The 15,149-nt window shown below is 35.2% G+C and overlaps 1 protein-coding gene and 1 long non-coding RNA gene across 3 annotated transcripts in view; one reads left to right on the forward strand and one right to left on the reverse strand.

The window, feature by feature from the left end:
• Window positions 1-15,149, forward strand: part of LOC139125244 (centrosomal protein of 63 kDa-like) — a 513,301-nt gene that overhangs the window by 11,553 nt on the left and 486,599 nt on the right. The window lies entirely within an intron of this gene.
• Window positions 2,681-11,633, reverse strand: LOC139125263 (uncharacterized). Its single transcript, XR_011550174.1, has 3 exons — window positions 11,494-11,633; window positions 4,522-4,724; window positions 2,681-2,792 (listed from the first exon to the last, which is right to left on the reverse strand). It is a non-coding gene; the product is annotated as an uncharacterized lncRNA (long non-coding RNA).

Here is a 15,149-nt window from a genome sequence, read left to right on the forward strand (position 1 = left end):
TTCACAGCACTGTACACACTGCAGACCTGTGTTCACAGCACTGTACACACTGCATACAGACCTATGTTCACAGCACTGTACACACTGCATACAGACCTATGTTCACAGCACTGTATACAAACTGTATACAGACCTGTGTTCACAGCACTGTACACACTGCATACAGACCTGTGTTCACAGCACTGTACACACTGCATACAGACCTGTGTTCACAGCACTGTACACACTGCATACAGACCTGTGTTCACAGCACTGTACACACTGCATACAGACCTGTGTTCACAGCACTGTACACACTGCATACAGACCTGTGTTCACAGCACTGTACACACTGCATACAGACCTGTGTTCACAGCACTGTACACACTGCATACAGACCTGTGTTCACAGCACTGTACACACTGCATACAGACCTGTGTTCACAGCACTGTATACAAACTGTATACAGACCTGTGTTCACAGCACTGCATGTACACACTGCATACAGACCTGTGTTCACAGCACTGTACACACTGTATACAGACCTGTGTTCACAGCACTGTACACACTGTATACAGACCTGTGTTCACAGCACTGTACACACTGCATACAGACCTGTGTTCACAGCACTGTACACACTGCATACAGACCTGTGTTCACAGCACTGTACACACTGTATACAGACCTGTGTTCACAGCACTGTACACACTGTATACAGACCTGTGTTAACTGTACACACTGCATGCAGACCTGTGTTCACAGCACTGTACACACTGTATACAGACCTGTGTTAACTGTACACACTGCATACAGACCTGTGTTCACAGCACTGTACACACTGCATACAGATCTGTGTTCACAGCACTGTACACATTGTATACAGACCTGTGTTCACAGCACTGTACACACTGTATACAGACCTGTGTTCACAGCACTGTACACACTGTATACAGACCTGTGTTAACTGTACACACTGCATGCAGACCTGTGTTCACAGCACTGTACACACTGTATACAGACCTGTGTTAACTGTACACACTGCATACAGACCTGTGTTACACAACACTGCATACAGACCTGTGTTCACAGCACTGTACACACTGCATACAGACCTGTGTTCACAGCACTGTACACACTGCATACAGACCTGTGTTCACAGCACTGTACATGCTGTATACAGCCATTTATGTTTTCACATCAGCACTGCACACATGTACTGCATGCAGGATTATGACAGACTGCACTGGCCAAGTTACAGTGTTAATTTTATATTTCCACCGTTTGACTGCATAGACTTTGGTATAGAAATTCTGAGGTATGTAATCTTTGAATTCACTATGTAATCTTGCTGAGACATACAGTATAAATATCAAATATTCACTTTTTTACAAAAACATGGACAACAATACCTTTCCTGTGTTGACAATTCTCTTCAGCTGAGCTCTTCCACTGTTTATCGAAAGCTATCTGGAAATGGTATCACCAAGTATCAGCTAGCTAGAGTGAGGAATTAGAAACAGTAGACTGTAAAAATTACTTAAACGTAGATGCATAATTGATCTCTTTGTGAGAATTTTTTATAGAGGCTGAATAGAGTAGTGGCTTTGTAGCAGAAAGATGCAATGTAATTTTACATACTAGTTCATTTTGTGTAAAGTTATAAATGTACAAGTATTTAAATTGTGTTTAATTCTTACTGAAAGGCAAGATATATTAAATGTACAGCTATGGATTTATTAAGTCTATTACATCAAATTTACTCCAATTGTGTGTATTTTGTCACTGTCATCATGAAGTTTTAATACCTCACCTTGTCTGGTGGGATTTCTCTTTGTCATCCTCAGATAACATTCATGGAACAAAATCATTATGTCTCAAAATCTTGACATTTAGATGTTCCTAAATTCATGACTGAAACCCTGTACGCAACAACTACTAGTACTTTCAGTAGGTTCTGTCCAGTACTAACTTTTGCCATGACACTAACACATGATTTAAACAACACAGAATGCTGACTATACATGATGAGAATACTGAAGATTTACAGGATTAAGCAATGTGTGCACTAAAGACCTGCACCAATTGATTATGACAGACTCTGCACTGACTCTACAGCAACAACGAAAGGAAAATGAATGTTTGTTGTTGTTTAATATGTTACAAATACTGTAACACGCCCCTGAAGCGGCTCAGTCAATCCACACAGTGAGTTGTTGATAGAGTTAATTCCTACACCGGCTTTAGGTCAGGCAGTACTCTAAACCGTCTAAAATTGGAAACGTTTCTGAACCACTCGGGAGCGTCCACACGTAACTTTTTATGCCAATTTTGGATGAGAGCCTTTTCAGAGGCATTTTAATGGCCTGTGTGTGAACGGCACAATGTGTGCACCAGATTTTTTCTGATTGGATCAGCAATTCTGGAGATATCATGTAAACAGACAGACATACAGACAGACATCACCATGACATTACGTAAGCCAAAAATAAAAGCATTAAAAGGTCTATAACTACAGATTTAGTTTGTTCACTGGTATCAAAATTATACCATTAAAAATCAACCTTATTGGTAGACCTGCATTGATGGATTCAACAATTCATGTTCAGTGTCAGTGAAGTCTGGAAGGTGAAGTGAAGGATTGTGGGATAAGACTATTTATATCATATGCGTATATGCACATAAATAAGATACCTGCTCTTTTTCTTTTTGATTCTTATGTCTCTCAAGAAATGTTTCCACTCTCAAACTTATTCCTGTGTCTTTCTTTTTAAACAGTAAAGACTTCTTTCTTATCTGACATGGTTCAGTAACAGCTGAAAAAAATTCAGAACACACATTTTAGCCTGGTAGTTCAAGAGAACATCTGACTCAGTACCCTATGAAATTAATATCTGTTTTAACATACATTGTCCACTGTTTTGTAAAATTTGAATTTCCATCATACAAAAATTATTATATAATTGTAACCAAGCTATCTTGATATTGTGAAGGTAAAGATTTGATTGGAAAATGCAGGGCACTTATATCTAAGATTTAAGATCTGGAAGATATATGTGACTGAAATGAAAATAGAATAATATCAAAGAAAAATTAAAAATTTGAATCACTGGTTTGGACAAAGCTAATCATAGCATGTACAATTTTAAATAAATGTATGATATACTTCACAGCTATGTTTGGAAGATTAGGTGAAACGGGTGTTTAAACATGCAATTTAGTCTCCTGTTTCATTTACCTTGCAATATGACAATAGGGTAATGTAATTCAATGAAAAAAAACAAAAAAAATCTCAAGACAAAACATGACACTTTAGTTTACTGATTCTGACCAATTCTTCATTCTTTAACACCTGCCATGCACCGTACTATGTTTCCATGTGAAGTGAAAACATATTGTGACTTATACAGTCACAGTATCGGTACCTCTCATGTTAAGCAATATGACAAGAATTTTCTAACCAACACACATTCTATTTGACTGGTGTGTTATTCCCCAAGTTCAACTGAAATTATTGTGTGTGGCAGTCAGAAATATCAGCAGATAAAATTATCTCCATAGTGGAAAGGGATTGACCTCGATTACCAAAGTGTAAAGTTAGAAAGCATGGTCATGAAAGCAATGCCTTAAGATGTGAAAGAATTGTTTATTGTTTATGTACAAGAGAAATTTGCTTCAGGTCACCACGTGATCTCAGTTTGCACAGATCAAGGAGCATTGTGGGTAGCATCACTTTCTGTGCACTGAAATATAGCATCACTTTCTGTGCACTGAAATATACACTGAAATGTACAGACAAAATCAGATATAGCAGTAACAACCCTAGATTTTGTCATTGAGCACTTTGCTGCTTAAAGTGAATGTATAAATTAAGATTCAAGATCTCTACATTGTAAGAGTATGAATCAGTATGAACCAGACAGAAATATCCATGAAGTCTCAACGAACTCGGAAAGCCAACACTGTAACCTTTGACCCTAATCAAGTGATGTTAGCTTTGTGTTGTGCTACCTTTATGGCGTAGCAAAGCCATTGACCTTTGGTACTACAGACCTGTATCCGGAAATTAAAACCACTTTTGAAATCATTTTTCCTCACTTTAAAGGTAGGATTAAACATTAGCAATAACTTCTGACATCATGCCTTTCCTTTTGAATGTGGCAAATGGTCATTCAATATGCATCTTGAATATAAATTTGGCAAATATGGGGGAACAAACTAATACTACCAAACAAAATTGAAACGTTTTTCTCTAAAAATACAATGATTCAATTTAGGAGAAATTCCAGACTCTTCCAACTGCATTACTTCTTGTCCTCAGCTTTCAACTGCATTACTTCTTGTTCTAGTTTTTACATTATGCAGAGAGGATGTATGAAACTTGAGTAACAGATATCATTACTTTGTACTTGAAGTAATTTTGTGTTTTTACATTATATATATATATATATATATATATATATATATATATATATATATATATATATATATATATATAAAGTGTGGTTGTGTGTTTGCTATTTACAATTTAAATAAAAGCCATACCTCAGACAGAATATTTCTGCATGGATATGAGGAGTATATTTTTCCCAACAGATAAAAGTGAAATTCAAAGAATGTTGTTCATGAATTGCACACTCTGCCGCTCCACTTGGCATCTTCATATTGGAAAACATCTTCCGGGATATCTACACAGTCTGCATACCATTCCTTGCATCCATCATATTGTCTTTTTCCCTTCAGGATGTCTGCAAATACAATAAACATCATTATTGAATTACCTCAGGTTTCCTTTGTCTATCTGTGGATCTACATTTTGGGCATGGGTCAAAATATGTTTGGTTTTTTTCCAAAACAATTCCGTAGGTACTTCCTCATCAGTTTATGATCAAACAGTGAAAATGGATGCATATGAGACTGTGAAAGCAATATTTCAAACAAACCACAATCTGTACCGCCCTCTGGTTGCTGGACTGGAATGTGGTTAACCCTGACAGACTTGCCTTGAATCTGTAAGACTGAATAAACCTGGCACAAAAAATGACTTAGATATAGTGTGATTAAAACTGTCATAATAATTGACAGTATCCCTCTCATAGTCTTAGTATAGTTGATACATGTAGTTACCCTTTGACCAGGACAGTATATATAGGACATCTATCCTGTTACCTATATATTGAAAGAAATATTCACTTAGAAAACTGACTTCAGTTGAAGCCAGCTATTTTGGGAAATATCTTTAGCTGGTGATATCTGTGCTGCTTGAATAACAGCATCATTTCGTTGATCACTGTTTGAAATTGGTTTTGAATTGTCACCACTGAATTTTTCCAGTGTATTCTTACTCAGTTCTGGTGAATGAACTCCAGTGACCGATGTAACAGTGTGACTGTAGTCAAAAGACATTATGTTAATTTTCTTTGTCTTGGTGATATTTCTGTGCTTCATGGACATATTCAAGTTTCAAGATTTGCCATTTTTGCCTTCCTTACATCATATTGATTTGTCTACTTGGAAAAGTACAGGTATTGGCATCCTAAAAGCTCCCTGACATTCTCACTGTCAGTACACAAATCTTTGCTAGCTTTCTCAGGCAGAGTCACCTTCACTTCTGGCTTACCAGACTAAGTAAGCCTGGTGATAGTGATACCATCTGATCTGAAAGTAGAAAGAAAGTTTGACATTGTTCTATCAGTTAATACATTTCATTCCACTGTTGAAAATTCCCTGCAAAAGACAGAGGCCATAAACCTGTACCATGTTGGTTAAGGTGAAGACCATCCCTTGTGAACATGTTTCTGGACAAATTCCCTGCAGAAATGATAAAGTAAATCAATAAAGCCAAAGATCTTTCCTAAATACTGCAAGAGATGGTTGAGAGGTATAAAAAAATATTAAACCCTCTCGATGAAATTTGAAGATGGCTGTATACACAGCTATCTCAGATCAATTCAACTCTGTATCTACACTTTCAGCTCACACACAACATTAATTCTACATTGCTAGGTATTGAAAAATAGGCAAGTCTTTAAGAAATTGTGTGAATTCATATCAATGACAGTTTATCAAGTGGTTCATTTAATCCATCATATACAGGCTCAGTGGTTATTATAAAAACTTTTCATCTGATGATACCTCCCACTCATATAAACACACGTTGCCATCTGTCAAATTCAAAATTTACACGTTTGATATGTTTGACAGTTCAGTAGCTTAAAGTCGCTATATTACAGCAATAACAAAACAGAGAGTAAATGGCTATACTTTCACTTTCCGTTTTGCTTGTCTTTGCCTTTGTAACAACCACATTAGGTCAAAGGTCATTTTGTTGAAGGTCAAGGAGATCATAGTCAGTATAGGCCCCAGTTAAACTTCACAAGTCTTTATTCCGTAAGTATACCAGGGTAGATAGTTTCCAGCCAGTAACTGACATGACACTGGTAAATGACTTTCCAAAGCGAACGTATAAAATGCCAACAAAGGCGAACGAAAATAGATGAATTGGATTTCATCTGCACATTGCATGCAGTGTACGACAAGATAGATGGCTGTACCTGCATTCCATCGTTGATGCCACACAATCTCCCGGGCCACACCATACTACGAAAAAATCTCCTGCAACTTTGTTCATTCTATCGTGCCAATGGCTGAGTAAAACATTCTGAGAAGCATGAGTTATTTAAGTTTGCTAAAATCATGTAAAGTTTGGTGGAAAGAGTCCCACGTGTCAATAGCCAACTTTTGTCTATTGACTTTTATTTTCCCAAAGTGACCTTTGACCCGGCAATCCAGGATGGCATATGGAACGTGAGATGGGTGTATTGCCAAAACTTTAAGTTTAAGGCTAAAATATTCCATAAAATAAATACATAAATACCAAATTTGCCATTATTTCACCCAAAATTTCAGAGATTAATCTCTCTTTCACCCAAAATTTCAGAGATTAATCTCTAAAATGTTGGGTGTAATAATTGCAAATTTGGTAAAAAAATAAATAATTCCATTTAGTAGCACATTTTTTCATTAAAATTACATACAGTCTTTTCAGTTCAAAGTTTTACTTTTGTGTTATTTTACGATGAGAATGTGAAAATTTAGAAAATCAGGCACGGTGACCCCATCTTTTTTCTTTAATATTTGATTATAGTCATGTGCTACAATTCCAAAATTCCTGATACTTTCAAGTCTCCTGATCTTCCATATCATGTGTTGCTCTCTGGTTTGATCTTGTGTACAAGTAGTACACATACACAGGCTGTGTTGGCAAGCTGAATACTGGATAATTCAACATGCTGGGAAGTAGAACAAGAACATTGTTGTATAAATTGAACAAAAAATATTGTCAAATGCAGTGCACTGCATACTGGCAGTGACCGAGAAAGCTCTGCCTCTGATGCAGTTCATGAAAAGTTTGGGTCACATGAGCTGTGAATTTGTATCATTGACAACTGACTGTCAGTCTGGATTGTAAATCATTTATCACCTAATACATATTTACATAAATTATCAGACTTATTGTTGACAAACTGAATATTGTGTGTTTCAGCATGCTGTAGGGAGACAGCAAGAAACTGTAATTGATATATATTGCACAGAAATATTGAAAAATTATCAGTTCCAGCTTCTGCCCCGTTACTTAGGCTCATGTGCTTTGATTTTTACAAAAAATCATACACGCTTAGACAAAGTCATGAAAAATATGACAAAATTGTAATAATAATAATAATATAATAATATAATGTTTAGTTTAATTATTACTAATATTACAACAATTTAATGACATTAAAATGTTTTATTTCATGCCTGGATGTGAGTGCAAATCTGTGCATTGATTTGAATAGGAGCATCCGGGGAGTTAGCGGGCCAATGAACGATGTACTGACCGGTTTCCATGGTTACCCAGTCCAGTCAAGCACTTTGACATTTTCCACGTCAAACTAGACACTTAACACTAGATTAAATATCAATGCATGCACTCCTATTTAGACTTTCATGAAAATCTGTTTGATGCTGGTCGATAATGCAGGGCTCGAAATACTTTTTTCCAACCACCTGTCCACTGGACAAGTCAAAATAAAAAGTACCTGTCCCAGTGGGAAAAGTACCTGTCCAAAATGGCATAATTTATTTAAAGAAACTATACTAATTTCAACTCACCTGAGACAATGTCCAGAGAAATTGAATGTTATTTTTAATTAGTTTGATAGGAAGTTTTTGACAGAACCAACGAGTGAATCTTGGAAAATTCAACAAACTCACGTCTGTGTTGTATGCAAAAGGGCGTAACAACGCCATCCTTGTCGAGATGGCTCTGAGAATCTCCTAATCTAAGAGATTTGAGACGTGACCTTAGATAAATCAACATGGCTGACTCCTGTAAACAGTGATTAGATATTATCGAACTTTCTTTTACTTTTTTCTGACAGGTAAATATCCAAACAATGATTTTCAAAATTTTAAAAGGTACATAAATTTAAACTTATGAATATTTGCTGTAGTCAATAGGTTGAAATACTGGTTACAGGCTGAAAAATCTACCTGTCAATTTGGACAAGTACTTTTCAAAACTACTTGTCCCAGGCCAAGTTTCACTTGTCCGGGACAGGCAGACAGGTATTATTTCGAGCCCTGAAATGGTAAAATTGTCCGAGAATGCCCTGCATGTAACCAAATGTCATGATATATGTTAACTGTGAAAGGCATGTAATACAAAATTTGTCACCTGATCTCGGGCACATAAACCCATGTATTCAGGCAATAATATATAATGTTTCATTCAAAAAATTTTCAGGTCCCCCATTGCCAGAGCTAAACTTTCAAGTCCCCATCTGCTACCCCCAAAAAATTTCATATACCCCCTGAATTCCTCCAGCCCCCCCCCCCCCCACCATTTTTGTGAATGCAGCCAAAGATACAAACAACCCTAATAAAAGGAATTTCAGAGTCATAATTGATTTGGCATTTGACATTCTGCATAATGTCAACAAAGTTATATTCATTGAAGACATGTACACTGTATGATGGAAGCAATATTGAAATAGTTTTCCCTAAATATAATTTTACATATTACCACAGGTGTAAATCCCTAACCAAAAGGACAGGAAAAGTCACAAACAGTTTCAGCTACTGGCCCTTTTAATGCAAATACATCAAAATTTATTTTTATTTATTTATTTATTTATTTATTTATTTATTTATTTATTTATTTATTTATTTATTTATTTATTTATTTATAATGCAAGCGTCAAATACAATCCATAAGATTAGGATTATTGGTAAAAGTATAGTTGGTATTGAGCTTTGAAAAACATCAAAGCTCAAAATAAACATCAAAACAGTAAACACAATGTCATTTGTGTTCAATAGACATCCATTGAAACAGTGCATGCTAAATTCTTCTTCTTCAACTACACTCATAACAGGGGGTGCAACAGTCAATACAGGCTAGAAATCAATACACATCATTTTTCAAGAATAACTTTGCTGAGCTGAAGTTTTCAATATGAACTGTCATTCCAGTCAATTCATGCTAAATTCTGCTACTTGAACTACACTCATAACAAGAGCTTCCAAAGTCAATGCCGGTTCCAAATTGATGTATTACAGTAATTATCATGTTTCAAAATTGACTTAGCTATCACATTTTCAATAATTAGTTGTCATTCCAGCAGAAATTTAATTCATCTCATGATAGTGTGATTGCATATTGAATACATTCACGATTCGCCAGAGAGATAATACTACAAGTTTAACTCTGGCTGTTCAAAGTGCAAAGTTGAGTCCTGCAAGCTTTAATTTATACTGTAGTGTATCCTGTAATTGGGGCCTCACTCTGTGGACTTTTAATCTAGATCTGTGTCATCACAAATCTTAATTTTGTATGTACATGTCCCTATAGGGGGTATTTAGTTAAATTTATACAAAAATTCAACTTCTTGTAAAATCAATGTCATGTACAGAAGAACAATAGAGTGAATTGATGAGTTCTATGATTGACCTGAATAACAAAGAACTGATGTCAGATTTAAACTGAGATGTTTTTTAGAATACAAGTCAGACTGATCATTGTGATTCCTTCGATGTACATGCTGTGTTGGTATTTATCAACTGTCAAGATAATCTCGAACAACAATTTTTTAAAAATAAGGTTTTGAGAGAAAACCAGATTCATTCCCAGTTGTCATGAATTTTGTTAACATTCATAGGATAACTCTGTACTGCAAAATGTTTGGCAAAGAATTACAATATTACAGATAAGGTAGCTGCCAATCTGAAAATCATTAATAAATATTGTCTGATGAAGCAAAAATATGTTGACAACGCCAAATTGGTAATGGAGGTCAAAATAAGTGTGAAAATTAAGGTTATGTATACAGACAATAAACCTGAATATTCTTATGCTGAGGTAAACCAAACTAAAATTTTCACTGACCCACCAAAGTACTTTCAGTGGTCTGACACCACATTCAGTACATATCCTGTATTTCTTGGTATATGTGCTTTTAGAAAATGAACTTAGACATCAATAAAAGACACATAATTATGAATAAAATTCATTGAAGATTTGAAATTCCAAGTGAATGCCATTTTATAGGGCCATGGGTAAAAATCTATGAATAATATTTTTCTATCGTCATGATCCCAAAGACTTTGACAAAGACCATCACAGAAAACATTTCAAATTTTGACTGTGAAGCCTGAGATACAATGCTTGGTCAGAGTTTTAAATAAGATGTCCCTTACTGTGACGAAGAAGTTAAAAAAACTCAATAAACAAAGAAATGAGAATACTTCAAATTGCAAAGATGAATTTCAATTTTGGTTTGAAGATTGTACTATGTTCAACTTGCACTTTGCCAATACATTATGTTCAATTATTCTTTTTTACATTTAAGAGAGGTATGATTTGAATCAAGAAGGAAAATACATAAAATAATTTTAAATTCACGGTTCCTCTCTATGTAACTCAACAAAAACAAGGCACTAAAATTCAATTCTCCATTGACATTTTTATGTTTTCTTTTGAAATGAATACACAAAAATTATAGACCAATAATAAATCATAAAATGTTTTACTAAAACATTTTATGATTTATTATTGGTTAGTTTGAGTTTGTAACTCTAAGAAAAATACTAAAATACACTTTGAGCAAACTCCACACATTTTAAAATGTAAGTATTTTCAAATAGTGTTATAATTTCAACAAAACCAAAGACTGACCACAGTTGACATAGTAGACTTCATCAAAGAATATCCCTGTATGACAGCTAAGTGAAACAATAAACTTTACATTTACTGTCATGGTAAAATTGCAATGATAAACTCCCCAAAGAAGTGAAAACCTACCTGTAATAGTTTTGCTTACATTGAGGTTGACATTAAAATTGTTCTGTACTTCACAGGTAAAATGGCAGTAACATTTTAATAAATTATGGATATAATCTTTCACTCCTGTTGTACAGAAAAAAAATCTTAACAACAATAAATTTCAAAATAACAGAGAAGTGAAAACTTACCTGCAGTATTGTTTACATTTAGGTTGACCTTTAAACTCTTTGTTACTCCTCAGGTTCTGAGTGGACATTGCAGTTATTGGGCAGTTATGAGTCTGGTACAGAGCCAGGACAGTTTAATAAACCCAAAGGTCTGGCATGGCATGGAGATCAGCTTGTGATCTGTGACACAGAAAACCATCGCATACAAATACTCAATAAGAATAAGGTGGTCATAGAAATTATCAGATTTGATGGTCAGTTTGACAAAGAATTCAAGCCATTGGATGTGGCCATATCCCCTGATGGTCACTTCTTTAACACTGACATCGGTAATAACCAAATAATTATTTGTGACCAAAATAAAAAAATTATTCAAATTATTCCCCAAAGTGCAGACATTGAGGTTAGCAGCATTACTGTAATGGCAGCATTTATTTTGTCACTGACAGCAAAGGTAAAAGTTTGATCAAATACAACATCAAAGATGGAAAACTTGTTGCAAGAGTCAGTGATCAATTCAGTGATCCATACTCTGTAGTGGCTACTAACAAGAACTATCTCTTAGTGTCAGATAAAGACAAACATGTCATTCATGTTTTAAATTCTGATTTGAATTTTCTGAATTCATATCACAGTGATAGGTTAAAGTATCCACGAGGCTTGGATGTCGATTCACATGGCAATATTTATATTTGTCCATGGCAGAGTAATGGCATTGTAAAACTGAGATCTTGTGGACAATGGGATTGTGTATTATTTGACAAAGTTTGGTATTACTCAGAGTTCATTGCAGTCAATGATGACGTCACAACAACAATTGCTCTCACAGAGTGGTCCGTCCACCAAATCAGAGTATACTCTGTATCAACATAGATATGCATTACAATCTCATCAAAATATCACCATTTTTAACACATTTTTCACATCCTACACCCCAAGTTTGGACTAAAAATCTCTTGTCCTCAACTCGACACAGAACTTTATGTGCATCCGGATCAGAATTGTGAAAATTTTGGTGAAAAATTCAGGAATTTTTTGAAAATGCATTGAAAGCAATGGACGGTCTGCATCGGTGACGTCATCGATTGTTTTGTTGACTTCAAGTAAAGTAGGTCAGTAGGTTTTCTCCATTTTTCTCAAAATCCAGAAATTTTAGACATCAAGTGTGGGCTAAAAATTTCTTCTTCACAACTCGATGGACACGTTTATGGTGGGTTGAAAACCAAATTTTAAAAATTTGGGTGAAAAATTTCTGACATTTTCATAAATGCGTTGATTGCAATGAGCAGTTTGAATTGGTGACGTCACTGGAATGCCGAGTAAAGTTGGTCATGATAAGAATTTCTCAATTTTTGGTAGAATTACAAAATTTAGACATCAAGTGTGGGCTAAAATTTTGTTGTGTATGGATCGCTAGACTTGTCTATAGTGACCAGAATCCGTGATGAGAATTGTTTGTGAACAAAATATGAGTAACTTATGATGAATCATAATGAATGAATGAAAACAATCAATTGATTCTTGAAAATGCAATGTTTAAATTTCAATCATTAATTCTCAAACTGGTTTTCGGACTCAAAATTGATTTCCGTAATTTGTATGGATTGACTTTTTTCATTGGAAAAAAAACCCGGTGATTTTATAATTTTCCAAACTCACAACAATGGAATATTTTGATGAGATTGTGTATTGGATGGAGTGTCCTGACAAACCATCAGATCTCAATTACACCAGAGACAAATTGAAACGATCGGTACGGTTGATTTGTCAGTGAAATGTACTTGTAAAACATTACCTGTATATCCTGTGATAACTCCTGCATAATATGCAACAAATATTTCCGTCCGATCGCGATGGTAAATTCCAAACTGTCAATGATCTGACAGTGAGCAAGTGACGGTCAGCTGTGATGGCCGGCCGTGAAAACTTATGAAGCCCAGTGAAGCCGGATTTCGTGACAGCGCCTCCTCTGGCAAATCATGAGATTCTTTTGAAAGAGGGCGCTGTGACGCTCATCGTAGGAAATTTACATCCGCAGTTTCTTGTAGGAAGGCTGGGCTTCACAAGGTAAAATATGGATGCAGCCAACAATAAAATTTCCAGAAATATGAGCAAAAGATAGTTTTGCTTTACAATATGTTACTCAGATATATTTTAAAAAGAATAAAACTGGTTTTGGGAAAGCAAAAAGCTGTTGTAATTGATTTGCCGAAAGTCTTCTCTTTGACGTTTTCGGTCTTAAAGTACACATGGCTTGCAATGTCAATGCACTGTAGAGGAAAATAGTAGATTTGTAATGCGTTATATTGTATTTCCTGTACTCTTAAAATAGGGCAAGGTTCTCTAAAACAACTTAAAGTATAGAGTTTTGTTAGTATGTCGTATTCATTTCTTTTCGGTCATTTATGCGGCGCCGGATTGTCATAAAATAAGCAAAAGCTAGCGCAATATAATTTTTGTGACACCGATTTAAGCAGTCATAAACTTGGGTCGTACATGTGTAACATCTTTATGCTGATGATTAATTTATTTTGGTCTTAACGTTTCCAAGGGCAGATAGAACGGTATATATTCATTGATAAATTTGCAGTGCATTGCATTGTCAGTATTAAAACTAGAAATTCTTGCTTGGACTGTAATTTTCAGTTTTATATTCAAAGGCTAGAAACCGTGTGTGCTTCATTTCATCATAGTTCATAGTATACAGTCTTATCATCCTGGAAATAGACATGTATATTTTATACAAACTTTCATTTGTATCTGGATCAGTGTGAATATTTGTTCACTTTTTTCTGTCACCAACATTCAACGATTACTGACTTATACATGTGTAAATGAATTGCGCAACTATGAAGATGTACCATTTCGATCGCTTTTGAAACTGTTGTCAATCACTGTAAACTGATAAAACATGTCCCACTTTCACGCAATGTAAGTCGCAATGTACACTTTCATATTCTGTGATGTAATTCTTGCATTAAATGTATCAAACACAAAATCGTTTGTTTTACTTTATTTTTGAATTCGTGACGAACATAGAGTATTTTTGCAATATCACAATGAATATTGAAACATTTCGATTTAAATAAGACGACATGACATTGGAAAGCAAAATTTCCTTAAAGACCAAAGCAGATGTTAGAGTTAGTCGCCCCGAGATATCTCACTGATCCCATAACGGTTAGAAACTCTATGAAAGGATACAACATCTGCCTTTACTTGAATTTCTTGCATTTGCCATTTCTTGACCTGGAAAACATTTTTATCGTTTGTCTATTGACTGTGAATTCCCTAAGCGTAACTTAAACTATTTAATTTTTTTCCTTGGAGGTTGGTGTGAATGACATCCATGTTCCTTTCAATCTCCTGTTCCCCCAAACTGACATGAATGTACAAACATTATTAATTGGACGATTTCGATGTTCTGTTGTAACATCTTCCCAATGACAGTAATATAGTTAAACCTGTCGGTGTGCGCTTTTTCCTTGTAGTCCGTGCAGAACGCAATTATTTTTCTTCACGTCATCCGATATGAAGATGAACGCCAGACATATTTGTCCGCATTATTTTGTCCACGAAGCCCACCAACTTGTAAATGAACTCGCGTAAATTGAAAAGGGAGGATTAAGGTCACAAGAAAATATTGAACACTTTCGAACTCTCTGTAGGAAAGTGAG

The sequence above is a fragment of the Ptychodera flava genome (assembly GCF_041260155.1).
Source record: "Ptychodera flava strain L36383 chromosome 3 unlocalized genomic scaffold, AS_Pfla_20210202 Scaffold_25__1_contigs__length_14229661_pilon, whole genome shotgun sequence".
Lineage (NCBI taxonomy): Eukaryota > Metazoa > Hemichordata > Enteropneusta > Ptychoderidae > Ptychodera > Ptychodera flava.